Here is a 14,749-nt window from a genome sequence, read left to right on the forward strand (position 1 = left end):
TAGAGGTTGTCCCAAGTTTCCATTGTTTGTACACCTCTTTCTTTTTCTGTAGGAGGGCTGTAACTTCCCTGCTTAGCCAAGAGGGATTTTTTAAAATATTTTCTTTCTTATTCTTATTCCCTGTCTAAGCATTATCTTATTTAAAATAAGCTTCCTCTGTTATCAAACCACAAAGTATATTGTAAGGTGACCTGGTAACCCTTCCCTTAGTTTTTGTTCCATTCATTTCACTCAAGCTTTCTAAAATGGTTCACACTTTGTGGCCTTCTCTCACCTGAGCATTTCCTTTGACTATTCTCTTAGCGAATCTATAGTTCAAGCAGATACAAGTAACTATACCAACCTATAATTAAAACAGCTTAAGGCCAACTATGGTCTACAGTGTTCATCTGTTAGCAAAAGGAAAGGAAGGAGAGGGACACAGCAGATTATGGGTTGAGAGAAATCTCTAGGCCAGGGTTTTTCAACCTTTTTTGATCATTGTACCCCCAGGCGGCCAGATGTGGAGCAGTGTACCCCCAGCTGCTGAGCTTGACAACCCATGGTCTAGGCCATGGGGAGAAAAATGCCTTTTCTATACATGGAAGCTGGCCAGAACAAGCAGTCAGAATAACTCTATGAGTTTGGGCACACAGAGCTTGGGAACTATTTGAGAATAGTTTATTCCACCATAGCAGTCCAGATCCCCTTCCTCTTGCACTAGAACAGAGAAGGAGGCTCTTGCAGGGGAATGGCAAGAGGAGCAGCCCTTTCATCCATAATACTAATCATCTTGTCTCAGACAACACAAATCAATTCAGTTTGCCAACTGTTCAGAGGATGAGACCACAAGGGACAAACACCAGTATCATAAATCACAGCTAGTGTGAAGCAGCACAGCACAGGCTTCTTGTCACACATTTGCAAAGGGCAATGCACCCCTTTGAGAATGACGCCACTATCAGCAACTGTAAAAGGTTCCTAACATACAGGCTGTGTGCTAGGGCTCTGCAAGGCTTCACATCCCACTTTGGATCTGGGGCCACTTCGGCCAATTCAGCGTCCAAAGCAGCATGCCTGGAGCGAAGCACAGGCTCAGTTAAGCTGTCCGAAGCGCTTCAGAAAATCTTTGGATGCTTCGGACACTTCAGGTGCTGCAAGTGAAAGTTAGAAGAGGGAGGGGGAATGGGGGAGGGAGGGAGGGGGGGAGGCTATCATGTGTAGGTGGGCAGTGAGAAGAACAGCATCAGAGGGGAGGGACCTAGAAACAGCATAAAAGCCTCTGTTTGGAGGTGTGCTGTGCCTTTTGCTAGCTTGTTCCCCCTCAGAAACTGCGTGAAATAGGTACCCTAGCAGACTCAAGCATCTCAGCTTGGTTACTTTACTCAGTAGTTGAACTTGCCTGCTCCTTTTTGTTGTTAGAAAGGATTGGGTAGGATATAGTTTATCTTAGCTTAGCTTAGCATCTCTTAGTACTATTCAATTAATAGATTTCATAGATTTCATAGACATTAGGGCTGGAAGGGACCTCGGGAGATCATCGAGTCCAGCCCCCTGCCTAAGGGGCAGGAAGTCAGCTGGGGTCATAGGATCCCAGCAAGATAAGCATCCAATTTACTCTTGAAGGTGTTCAATGTAGGTGCTTGAACCACCTCCACTGGCAGACTGTTCCAGACCTTGGGGGCTCAGACAGTAAAGAAATTCTTCCTTATGTCCAGCCTGAAACGATCTTGCAGGAGTTTGTGACCATTCGACCTCGTCATCCCTTGGGGCGCTCTGGTGAACAGACATTCCCCCAGATCCTGGTGGTCACCCCTGATAAACTTATAGGTGGCCATCAGATCACCCCTGAGCCTGCGCTTTTCCAGGCTAAAGAGCCCCATGTCTCTCAGCCTATCATCGTAAGATCTGTTTTCCTGACCTCTGATCATGCGCGTGGCTCTCCTCTGGACTCTCTCAAGCTTCTCCACATCCTTTTTGAATTGTGGAGTCCAAAACTGGACGCAGTACTCCAGCCGTGGCCTCACCAAGGCCGAGTACAAGGGGAGAATGACGTCCCGGGATTTGCTCGAGAAGCATCTATGGATGCAAGCCAGCGTTTTGGTCGCTTTACTAGCCGCAGCATCGCATTGCAGGCTCATGTTCATCTTGTGGTCAATGATGACCCCTAAGTCTCTTTCTTCTGTAGTGCTATCCAACGTAGCACTGCCAAGCCTATAAGGGTGCTGCAGGTTTTTCCTCCCAAGGTGGAGAACCTTGCATTTTTTGGTGTTAAACACCATCAGGTTCTCATCCGCCCATTTGCTGAGCTTGTCCAGGTCAGCCTGGATCACCCGCCTATCTTCTGGCGTGGATGCTTTGCCCCAAAGTTTGGTGTCATCGGCGAACTTGGCCAGTCCACTCCTGACTCCAATGTCCACATCATTAATGAAGATGTTGAACAGGATGGGTCCCAGGACAGAGCCTTGAGGGACCCCACTGGTCACAGGGCACCACGATGAGTGACTGCCATCAATTACAACCCTCTGGGTCCAACCACGGAGCCAGTTTCCCAGCCAGCGGATCGTGGTGGAGCCAAGGCCACAACTGGCCAGTTTGGCCAAGAGGTGATCATGGGATACCAGATCAAAGGCTTTTTTGAAGTCAAGATATATGACATCAATCTCTTCTCCCTTGTCCATGTGATAGGTCACCTGGTCATAGAAGGAAATGAGATTGGTCAAACAAGACTTACCCGCAACAAACCCATGCTGGCTATCCCTTAGAACGTTAGCCTGGGCCAGTCCCTCAAGGATGGCCTCCTTAATAAACTTTTCTAAGATCTTCCCCAGGATAGAAGTCAGGCTAATGGGCCTGTAGTTGGCCGGATCCACTCTCCTCCCTTTCTTGAAGATCGGCACCACATTGGCCTTCTTCCAGTCTTCGGGCACTACACCAGAGCGCCAGGAGTTTTCAAAGATCCGTGCCAGGGGCTGGGCTATGACGCTCACCAGCTCCTTGAGTGCCCTGGGGTGCAGATTGTCAGGGCCGGCTGACTTGAAGGTATCCAGCTTCTCAAGGTGTTCCTTCACGAGGTCAGTATTTATGGAGGGTAGGGGATCCCCATCACCCAGATTTCCCTGTCCCATAGCAGGCATGGGCGTCCCATGGGACTGATGAAAGACTGACGCAAAGTACCTATTTAATAGTTTGGCTTTTTCCTGGGCGTCAGTTGTCAGTTGCCCCATCTGGTTTAGCAGGGGTCCAACGTTGCCTTTGCTTTTCCTCCAGCTCCCCACATATCTGAAAAAGGACTTTTTGTTGTCCTTGATTCTTGAAGCTAGTTGGAGTTCAGTTGCAGCCTTGGCTTTCCTGGTTTGCTCCCTGCAGGACCGGCCCAGTGCAGAATAATCCTCCTTGGAGGTGAATCCCATCCTCCATCCTTTGTAGGCTTTCCTTTTTAGCCGCAGGAGGTCCGCTAGGTCTCTGGAGAGCCAGGGGGGCTGCTGTGCCTTCTTGCTGCCTTTCCTCCATGTTGGAATAGATTTAGCTTGTGCACTGAGGATCGCTTCCTTGAGAAGCAACCACTCTTCTTGAACTCCCATCTCCCTGGGGTCATGGTCCCTAAGGGCCTAACCAACAAGCCTCTTGAGCTTGTCAAAGTCGGCTTTTCTGAAGTCAAGGACTTCTGTGTTGCTGACTGACTTGCCAGCTTTACGGCGGATGGTGAAGGTGATCAGCTCATGGTCGCCGTCACCCAACTTCCCATCGATCACTAGGTCGCCGATTAGGTCGTCCCCCGTAGCCAGTACTAGGTTGAGCAGCGCTTTGCCTCTCATTAGCCCATAGACTTCTTGAGTCAGGCAGAGGTCATCCACGCACAAGAGAAAGCTTTGCTACTGCTTGGATTTTGCTGAGTGATCTTCCCACGAGATATCTGGGCAATTGAAGTCACCCATGACAACCAAGGTCCTGGAGCAAGCAGCCTCAGTCAGTTCCCGGGCGAACTCCTGGTCAAGCTCAGGACTTTGAGTGGGAGGTCTGTAGTAGACTCCCACCGTTGTGTCCCCTGTGCTGTTTTGCCCATGAATTTTTACCCAGCGGGTCTCTAGCTGTCCATGCCGGTCTCCAACATCAGCTTGCAGGGACGTGTAGCTTTCCTTCACATAGAGAGCTACACCCCCGCCCCTTTTGTCAACACAATCCCTCCTGTACAGGGTATAGCCCTCTATACCCGTGGTCCAGTCATGGGTGAAGTCCCACCAGGTCTCCGTTATCCCAGTGACGTCATAAGTCTTTGCACTGAGCAGGAGGACGAGCTCCTCCTGCTTGTTGCCCAAGCTCCTGGCATTTGTGGCAGGCAGGCAAGTGTCCCCTTGGGGGCTCTTGCCTTGCCCACAGATTGTGCCAGGGCTGGGGCAGGGGTGGGCCCCCTTAAGTGCCTTGGTCTGCTGGCTTTGCAAGGGTTGCTCAGCGGGCCAGCAGTGGCGGTTGTCCCCCATCCCCCAGCAGGCTTAGGTTAAAGCCCGGTGGAGCAGGTCAGCCAGCCTGGCTGAGAAGAGCCTCCTCCCCAGGGGAGAGAGGTGGAGGCCATCTCTTCCCAGCAGCTCGCTGCCTCTCTCGCCAAAGAGCGGGCTGTGGTCATGGAAGCCAAAGCCTTCCCGATGACACCAGCTCCGCAGTCTTTGGTTCACTGTGTGGATCCTCCTCTCCCTCCTCAGCCCATAGCCCGAGACTGGGAGGATCAGCGAAAACACCACCTGAGCTCCCAGACCCCTAAGCCCCGCTCCCAAATCCCTGTAGCACCTCATGAGCTGGCTGGGGGTGCGCCGAGCCGTGTCATTGGTGCCCACGTGAATAAGGAGCATGGGGTAGTGGTCTGTGGGCCGAAGGAGCTCTGGGATCCTGTCCACAATGTCTCGGATGCGGGCCCCCAAGAAGCAGCAGACTTCCCGGGCTAAGGGGTTGGGGAGGCAGATTGCCCCCTCAGTGTTGACTCCCCGCAGGATGGAGTCTCCCACAACAAACACCTTTCGCTTTGACTTGGGGAGACCGGGGGCAGTAGCTGTGGTTGAGCCTGGGTTGCCTGCGGGAGCCGGCAACTGTGCAGGCTCTGCTGGGGCTGCAAGAGGTGCGAACCTGTTGCTAAGCTCCGGCGAGGGGGGGGGCCTTGGTGCGGCGGGCCTTCGGGCCCTTGACCACCTTGGTCCATGCCCCTGACTGGGCAGAGCGGGAGGTCCCAGAGTCCTCCTTAGTCCTGGAGGGAGATGGTGCTCTACCCTGTGGCTCCCGGGGGAGAAGGGCTTGGCAGTAGGAGTCTATCTCCTGCTCGCAGTTCCTGATGGCATGCAGTCTCTGGACTGTGGCCTGGAGCTCCTCCAGCTGGCGCACCATAGACCCCAGTAGGGAGCAGACCCCGCAAGGGGAGGGGGCCATGCTCCCGGGCCCCAGAGCCTGAAAAAGGGACAGGCAGCCCCCGCAGCCAAGAGCCAGGGGCTCCGTCTGCGTGGAGCCCGGGACCAGGGGCTCCGTCTGGGTGGCCGTCTCTGAGGTGCCCGATGGGGGGGCCACAGAGCCCAAGGGGACCCTCGGGGTGCGGCGCGTGCCCATCCATGTCATGCCTCTGGTAGGCTGGCTACGGCTGGGACTGACTACTCTGTGGGGGTCACAGGCAGGGTCTCGTGCCCTCCCGCGCCCTCCCCTGTGCGAACTCCACGCTAACTCGAGCGCCTGTTTACGCAGCCTGGTCACGCGGCTTGAATTCATTTCCTTCAATTTATATTTGCTCTTTTTTTTTCCAAACTTTGAGAAAAGAAAGCTGTGTTTTCCCTGCCAGTGTGATCACTGTGCAGGGAGGCACACAGATTGCGCACGCACACACATGCACAATATAAAGAAAAATCAGATATGCATAGGAGAAGACAGACAGACAGACAGCACACAATTTTTACATAGCTCTTAACACTAAAGCAAACAATCAAAGAAGAGTCCAGTGCATGCACGCAACAGAGGGAATAAAACACACAACACAAAAGGAGTGACACACACACACAGATCTTTTGCAGCACAGGAAAGATTAATATGAAGCGTGCTGGAAAGGCAGGTGCCAGGTCTTCTGGCAGGGGAGGGAGAGGGGGTAGGGGGAGAGCTACAGCTGCAAGCCCCACCCCTCAACACAGACATATTCTTTTCCCAAGAAGCCATGACATCAGTGTTGCCAGTGGAAGCAAACGGGTGGGAGCAGGGTCTGCACCTGATGTCCCTGCACCTGCACCACCTCTCCTCAGTCCAGAAATAGGCACCAGCAGTGGAATCACTGTCTCCTCCACTCCTATGTCATCTCTCAGCATGAGCCTCCCACTGCCAGAGGAGGAGCTGGGACCAAGGATGCTGGCTCAAGCAATTTTGGGGACTAAGGGGGAATCAGAGTTTGTGCTCCACACCTCTCAAATTTCCCCTAGACCCAGGTCTCCTCTGGAAAGCAGCGCCTCGGAGGAAGCTGAGGTTGTGGAGGCAAGTGGTTCAGCTGAGGCAGCTTCTCCTGCTGTTGAGCTTCAGCCTGCTGAGGAGTGGGATAAGATAGGATCCTCAGCCTAAACCCAGAAGCAGGTGAGTAGCGTAATGTGGGAGCATTTTGAGCTGGCAGATGATCCCAGGTTTGCCATCTGCCAGCACTGCCAAAGGCACATCAGCCATGGTAAGCCATTCCCAAGGTGAGCGAGATCACCCAGAGCATTGGGGAGATGCTTGCTCTGGATAGCCAGCCCTTCTCCCTAGTTCAGTGACCAGGGTTCAGGTGGTTCGTAGCACTTCTGGCCCCATTTTACAAAGTGCCCACACACACCACCTTTAGCAGGACGGTGGTGCCCTCCCTGTATGAGGCATTCAGGGAGTACTTGAGGGAGGAGCTGTGCAAGGCAGGGCCGCAGGTAGCCTTGCACTTCACCTCTAACATCCAACCCCTGGGTCCCATGGGGAGCAACTTCTTTGCTGCCAGCATTGGCAGCAGCTCTCCTCCTTGACCCTCCGCTTCCTCCTCCTTCTGCCCCTCGTGCACTGTGCGCCGAGCTGCCGGTGAGCATTTTTCATTACTGTGTTTCCCAGGACAATGGCCTTCATGGCTTGCAGCCATGATTAATGATACTCCTGGGTCTGTCTGATGACTTTTGAACCCTTTGCATCAACAACATTGCAACATGTGGCTAAAACACAACTGGACGAAACAGTCCAAACTCTCAAAACCTGGCATTCACTTCTAGTGTCAGGTCACTGCTTGAAGTCAAAGTAGATGTGCACCTTAGACTAAAGCATATATCTGCTCTGCCTTCTGCCTGACTTCAGACTAACCCAGCTAACTATCTCTCTTTGCTACCTGAAGTGTCAAGATACTTGTCTTTCCAAAGTGTCCCAGAAACCAACTGATGGAGAACCACAAAAATCCCATCACTTCCACAGAATTTAAAATAACAGATTCTCTCCATTCACCAGGGTGATATTGTTCACACTTCCTAATTGGTTATTCTCCCATTTATAATAGTCTGAGATTCCAGCTAGGAAGGAAATCTCTGCATTCTTTCATCCTCTTGTTAATGTACTTAATAGTTAAAGCTCTGCTCTCTAAATTTATTTAAAAAGCCTTTCTGGGCTAATGTTATTTCTAGCTATCTCCCAGAGAATGTCTTCCTTCTCTTATCTCCCTAGAGGGGATTAACAAATGCTTAATGGAGATTAAATAAAAAACAAAACCAGTAATCCTGCAAAACCTATCCTAAAAATCTGTTAATATTTTCCACTAATTTATTCAAAATGCTAAAAATAAGCAGTATGCCACAAGGAGAGTATATTTTTAGCTTGTGTGAGCAGACTGGGTTAAGGGAAATCTTACCATGGGCCATCTGTAGCAGCTGTGGTACAGTGAGGTTGTATTTATGGCACTGCTAATCATGGGGAGAGATGCTGGATTGAGGGGGACCATAGGATAAGAGCACCCTCCTCACTGGCTTTTCATACTGATCTAATTCAAGCAACTAGAAGGACAGGACCAAATCATGACAGCTATCTGGAACGCTAGCCCTGCTAAAAGAAGGAAGTGAGAGAATATAAGGAACCCAATGGGCCCTCCACTCTGACTCCACACAGACAGAACCAAGTCCAAGAGTCCACAGACGTATGGGACCCAATCAAAAGGGACCTGAGGCCCAGAATCCCCACAGAGCTCACGTGGCCGTGCATAGTGTCTCAGAGCTTGGACACAAGACAAGCGTACATAAATTTCAGCAGTGTAACTTATGTTGTGATTGTAGACCAATGTAAATAACACTGAAATCGGAAACAGATAGATGTCCAACTATCATGGAGTAGCTGCCTTCAGGAGGCAGCTAGCTATCACTGTCCCTTGCTATTGTGTAGTGTGGTAGTAGGGAATGGCCTATTTATCTCGAGCAAAAGATTATTTGGGGATAGAAGTGGACACTCAACACCTACATCAGTATAACTTACCCCAGTGTAGTTTTACCCCTGATTTTTCAGTGAATAATTCTATGCCAAATTCAACTTAATTACCCTAGTGTACAGTGGTATGTAGTGTGTCATCTCATTTTTTAATCTGTGACATCAGTAATAATGTGTCCAGGGTTACAGTTTGGTATCTCAAGTGTAGGGAGCTAGGTAGCAAAAAGACTCTGGAATGGAATCAATGGTATTTTTTTTTCCATTTTGATTTCTGAAGACAGGTTTTTATGGGCAAAGAACAGCATGTTGGTTCCTATTTTAAACCAGTGTGTGTTAAATGCAAGGAAAATACAAAAAAAAAAAAAGGAAAGAACAAAAGTCAAGTGTCTGTGAAAGTGTATCGTGTATGGTGTAGGTATATACACAGAGGTATATACATGTTTGCACATGTATGTTTGCTGTTACAAGCTCCAGCAACTTTGAGAACAGAAGAGCTGATGGAGAGTTTTTGCACATGGGAAACCAAACCTTTCAGCATTCTCAGCTACATACACCCCTTGTAGACAGCCAGACCCAACCTCTGCAGGGGGTTAGAGGTCCTGGACAGCATTCTCAATGTGGCCAAGAAATTATGGCAGCCAGTGCAACCCTAGAACATCAGTGTAGCACACTTCCCAGGGGGAAGACTACAGTAGGTACCACTGCAGCCTGTTCTAATGGGGCAAAGGTAAACTCAGTGCAAAGTGGAAAGAGCCATAAAATGAGAGAAAGGATTCACTGCACCAAGTACTAATGGCAGGGTAACCCACTGGTGAATACGAAGCTCAAGTCTTCACAATATAGAAGACTAGGGGTCACAAAATGAAACTAGTAAGTAGTAGGTCTAAAACTGAAAAAAGGAAGTTCTTCCTCACACAATGTGTCATTAAAGTGTGGAACTCATTGCCACCAGATGTTGTAGAAGCTGACAGTTTACAGCTGACAGATTTCAAAAGGGATTGGACACGTTCTTGGAGAAAAGGGGCATCAGTTGCTATTGTGCATGGGAGTGTGGGGCACGGCCTCTGAATCAGAACTTCCTAGACCTCTAATGCTGAAGGCTGACAATGAGAGAGGAACAGCTGAAAAAAAACCCTGATTATACCTAGTTCACTCTCCCTTTCAGCATCCACTGTCTGTCCTGTGTGACAGAGGAGAGTGATTAACATGGATCTGTGGTCTGACTCAGTAAATGGAGGTTTTTATGTTCTGGAGCAGTCCACAAAGGAAATGAGTTCTATTAACATCAGTTATAGAGTCCTGGTGCTTTAGCTCACAGTGCTTTAGCTCATACTTTATAGCTCTGTGGCTCCCTGGCTCTGTCTGCCATGGGCCAAAAGCATAGATTCCTAGCTCCACAGAACTGTAGGGTTGGAAGGGGCCTGAAGGGTCATCTGGTTTAACCCCTTCTACGAATGTAGAAATACTTCTACATTAGTAAATGCTATTCACTAGTCATGGTGGAACACGTGGAAGAGAAGTCCAGTCAGTGCAATGCTCCTAGGGGACCAGACACACGAGCATCCCCCTCAGCAATATCTGATCTGTTCCAAAAGCCGAGCCCCACTGCAGACAGCCCTAGCCTCCAGCGCGGTCAATCAATAGCCATCACTATAACAAGGAGTACTTCTATGTCACTCAATAGTACTTGTCACTCTAGGCCCTTCACGTGGCTTAATCAGCAGCTGTTCCACTCTGCCTCTCACCCCACCCTTCTCATGGCAGTATCCGAGTGTTATTGATGCAACTAACATCTGTCACACGTGCTTTGTTCCCTCTCTCATCTTTGCCCCTGGGCAAAGCTTGTACATGTGGTAGAAGGTTTTATTTAGGCAGGGCTTTTCTCTTAATTTGCTTGATGGTGCAGTTGCTGGCCTATGTTTAGGGTAGGGAAGGCTGACTGGGAACAGCACATGTAGCTCGACGAGTGGTGTAGTGGGGCTGAGGTCTGAAAGGGTCCAAGAGTCTGGGGAAGCTTCTCCCAGTCTGGGACTGGATCTGGAATAAGCCTTCTGCTGCACAAATGAGCCCACTCCTACTGCAAGTGTCCCATGTCAGCTGAGGAACAAAACTGTTAGCTACAAGCCTCATCCCTAGCCTCTGGGCTCTGTCAGGGTACAGCTATGCTCTGGTGGTTGGGTGTTCAGTCACACTACTAAAGGTATAAGTCCCACCTGCCTGCTTCACAAGCATCAAGAAACAAGGTAGTAAGGGTGCCCTGAGCCATTGCTCTTGAGCATACCAGAACTAAGGTCTCAAGTGCAGTGACCAGGGCATCCTCTGTGGCATCCTCTGCAGGACTGATGCACCCAGACCAGACAGGGGTAGGAGGGCTTATTTCCTCAGCAGTGTGACTGCACTCATCCTAAGATGCCTTGAGCCCAGGCCTGGTCCCAGACTCTTTATGGGAAGCTAGTGTTGGGAACTAGGGTTGGTTTGGGGGGAAGAAAAAGAATCATAAGAGAAGGAAAAGGTAATTGTGGTTCCTGCTGCTGCTCCTAGTGGGATCTGTTGTAGCTGTAGGTTCAGAGGTCTCCATTCTAGTCCTGCCATAGACACAGCATGTCATGCACTTGAGTTAACTATGACTCACAGTAAGCAAATATCAGTGCCAGCAATCAGCAGATGGAGAAACAGATGCAGAGAGAGAAAACAGGGGATTTGCCCAAGGTCACACATCAAGCCAATGTCAAGAGCAGTATTAGAATATCCATTCTCCCCTAGCCTAAGTTACAGCTTCCTGGCAAGAGGCTGCATCACATAGATTATGAGGTCTGAAGGGATCACTACGAACATCTGGTCTGGCTTTTTGTATAACACAAGCCAGTGGACTTCCCTGAATTGATTCTTCTTTGAGCTGCAATGGAGCTGATAGACAAATGCCTTGTCTTAATTTTAAAATGTCCAGTGATGGAGAAGCTAGTAAATTGTTCCAGCGGTGTTCCACTCATTAAATTTGCCCTGTGTTTCTAGCCTGAATTTGTCTAGCTTCAGTTTTAAAAATTGGGTCTTGCTACACTTTTGCTTGCTAGATTCAAAGACCCATTATAAACATCTCGATCCCCATGGAGGTGCTTGTAGATTGTGATGATCACAGCTCAGGGAAGACACTGACAAATTTGCTTCTGAGAAAAGTCAGAAGAATGATTAGAGGACTAAGGAATGATTAGAGAAGTCCCCTTAAGCATGTCTTGTTTAAAGCTAAACAGATGGAGCTCCTTAGGTCTCACTGTAAAAGGCATGTTCTTCAGTCCTCTAATCATTCGTTTGGTTCTTCTCAAAACCCAGTTTATCAGCCTCCTCCTTGAGTTGTGGCCACCAACGCTGGACACAGAGTTCTGAGAGCATCTGTGCACATCTGTCCCAAATACAGAGGCAATAGAGCCTCCTTGCTCCTACTTAAGATCCCCATATTTTCTATACATCCAGGGATGGCATCAGCCCTTTTAGCTACAAAAATACACTGGGATTTCATGTTGATCTAATCATTCAGAATAATCCTGAAGCCCTTTGCAGAATCACTGCTTCCTAGGATAGGGTCTCCAGTCCTGCAAATCTGACCTGTCTCCTTTCTTTCTAGATGTAGGAACATAGAAAAAATATAGGGCTGGTTGGACCTGCAGGGGGTCATCTAGTCTAACTTTCGGGACTGGTAGGGGTAGGATTCAAACCCACAATTCTAGCATGAAAGAAACAACCTAATTACTGAGCCACTAAATACCTACAGCTTGATATGTTGCCATGCATTGCTTCCTGGCCTCAGCTCACCAAGTAAGCCAGATGGTTCTACAGCTGTGCTTTGTCTTCTTCCTTATCTCTCATTCTCCTGATGTCTGAGTCACTTGCACAGCATACCAGTGATGATGTCATGCTTTTTTCAAGGTCACTCACTGATATGCATTAAATAGCAGTAGGCCACAAACCACCCCTGAGGGATCCCACTAGAAATGCACCCTTTTGTAGATGAGGATGGTTAAGATCTGTCAAATAGCTTCTTTTCATGCATGTGTAAGCCTTCTTTGTATGTTGGCTGGCTATAAGTCAGTGTGTGCCTCATTTGCTTGTAATGTGTACCTCAGCTGATGTGCATTTCTGTTAATACTGTGTTTGTATAGACCAGCCTGAGCAAATTTTGTTATAACATCTTTAGGATTAGGAGTTCAAGGTGGACAAAACACCACAAGAAAGGGTGGTTAAGTGAATTATTCCCAAGATACTTAGGGCCAGAAGTCTCCCTAACCAGAACTGCAGCTTACTATGGTATGGTGAAGAAGCCCATGAAAATTCAATGAAAAGTGTTAATAAGGGGGAAAAAGAGAAAGAAAAAAAGCTAAACTGAAGTGTCAACCGAGACCTTTGGTAAAGATCTTCCGTAGAGTGCTTGGACACTGTCAATTCTCCCACTGCAAGGGACTGACATGGGTTGGGAAGGGACTTCTCCAAACTGAAACAACAAAATGTAAGTTGGGTATAATGAAGGGTGGACTGTGTTAACTGCCTACTAATCTGTCCATAACAGCTGACTGGGTCCAAACTATTTTCAAAGAATTCTGATGTTCTCTTGTCTCTGTTTGGCTGTTACATAGGTCCTCCAAATGTTGCTACTGACTTTGTTTTTGCCTTTCCCTTAGCAAAGTCCTGTATGGTTAATTCATTGTTTGTGCATAGGTTGGGAGGGGGGGAAGTGTATGTGTGTTCTGAGCATGCAAAAAGTTTAATTTGATTTTCCTAAGTTTCTGGGTGGGGGGAGGGGGATGTTGTGCCCAGCCCTTCTTACAGCCAATCAGTACCTGGCAGAAGGGTTGTACTTCTCATACTGATTTTATGGTGGTCAAGTTTATTAACCAAAAAAGTCGTGTGCTACTTAGTCAAATGCCCTCTATAAGCCTCAATATATTACAGCCACCCTGTTAACCTTTATCAACCAAACTTATACTTTCATTTGTCAGGATCCTTATAGACTGGTATTTAATTGTATTTCCTTCCTTCAGTTCTTTCTGAATTAAGTTCTTCATCAATTTACAATATATGAACTGTTCCACTATTTTGCCCTAGAGCCACCTCAGCAAGATGGGCTTTTCATGAGTGAGGTTGTCTAGGGATGACATTTTAAAATGAAAAATCTAAATTTCTCTTGGTGGCAGTTTTAAAGTAAAAGTCAAGTCTGCGTACAGTAGGACAGAATATGGAGCTGTTTTTTTTTTTTTTTCCCAGGAGGAGGCTGGGAGGTCTGTGGGCTTCTGTACAAACCCATGCAGTAAGCTGTGACTGTGGTCCTGTTCTCCGAGGAACATTGTTCAGCCATGAGGGCTGTGCTCAAGAGTCCCTCGCTGCTGCCTGCATTGCATTGTGTGGGGACTCAGCTCTGACCACACATTGCTGCTGGAGGTGTTTGCTGAGTCCTCTAGCAAAGCACAGAGCATGGGTGGGGGGGGATGGTAAGCAGCCAGTATGACTTTATTAGAGCTAGCAGAGGAGAAACGTGTCCACTGAAGGAAGACCAAGCCACTGCTGAAGGAATAAGCAGAACTGGCTTGACCTTCCCTGGTGAATCAAAGATGTATTGTAGCTCTGCTGTGTCTGGTTAGACATCATTGCTCTTGCAGCAGCTCAGAATAGGGAGGAGTTGGCTGACAGCATCCATCTGCCCTTTTTAGTATCTGGAGAGCATCGGGTGCTGCCACAGAGGTTCCCCTAACTGCAGCCTTCACAGGAACAGCTTTATGCAAAGGTCTAGACCCACAAGAGTATTTAGGCAACAAACTCCTATTTAGGTGCCTGAAATTAATAGCCAGTAGCATAATTAAGGTGGGGGACAATGGCACCAGACCCGGGCACTGACTTAGATAGGGACACAAAATAGCAGCTGCCATGCTACTGGCTTGGCCAGCCATGCCACCAGGAGCTCAGCTGCAGACGCTGCCCTGTGCACTGAGGTCACCCAGGGCACAAAACTGCCTGGTCACGCCTCTGCCTCGGGGCCCAAGTGTTTGTTTTCCTTTGTCACGTGCATGTACACACATGAGTGTACGTGGGTGCCCTTGCCAATGAGCAACATGCACAGGAAAGATTGATTATTTTCCTGGCTACCCTAAGGGTATATCTACATAGCAGTGACTGCAGGGAAGCATAGAGAGACTCTGAGATGACTTTAAATAGTCTGGCTGCAGCAGCCTCTCAGTTTAGAGTAATTTAGGCTTCTTGGTCAAGCGGATGGGTGTACAGTCCCTGCTGAGCTCTGTATTTCTTCCTACAGCTATACTACATGCAGTGTCTGAGCTAGGGAATTTACAGCTAGCTC

Source organism: Crocodylus siamensis, chromosome 5 (assembly GCF_052110815.1).
Source record: "Crocodylus siamensis isolate JL-2025a chromosome 5, ASM5211081v1, whole genome shotgun sequence".
Taxonomy (NCBI): Eukaryota; Metazoa; Chordata; order Crocodylia; family Crocodylidae; genus Crocodylus; species Crocodylus siamensis.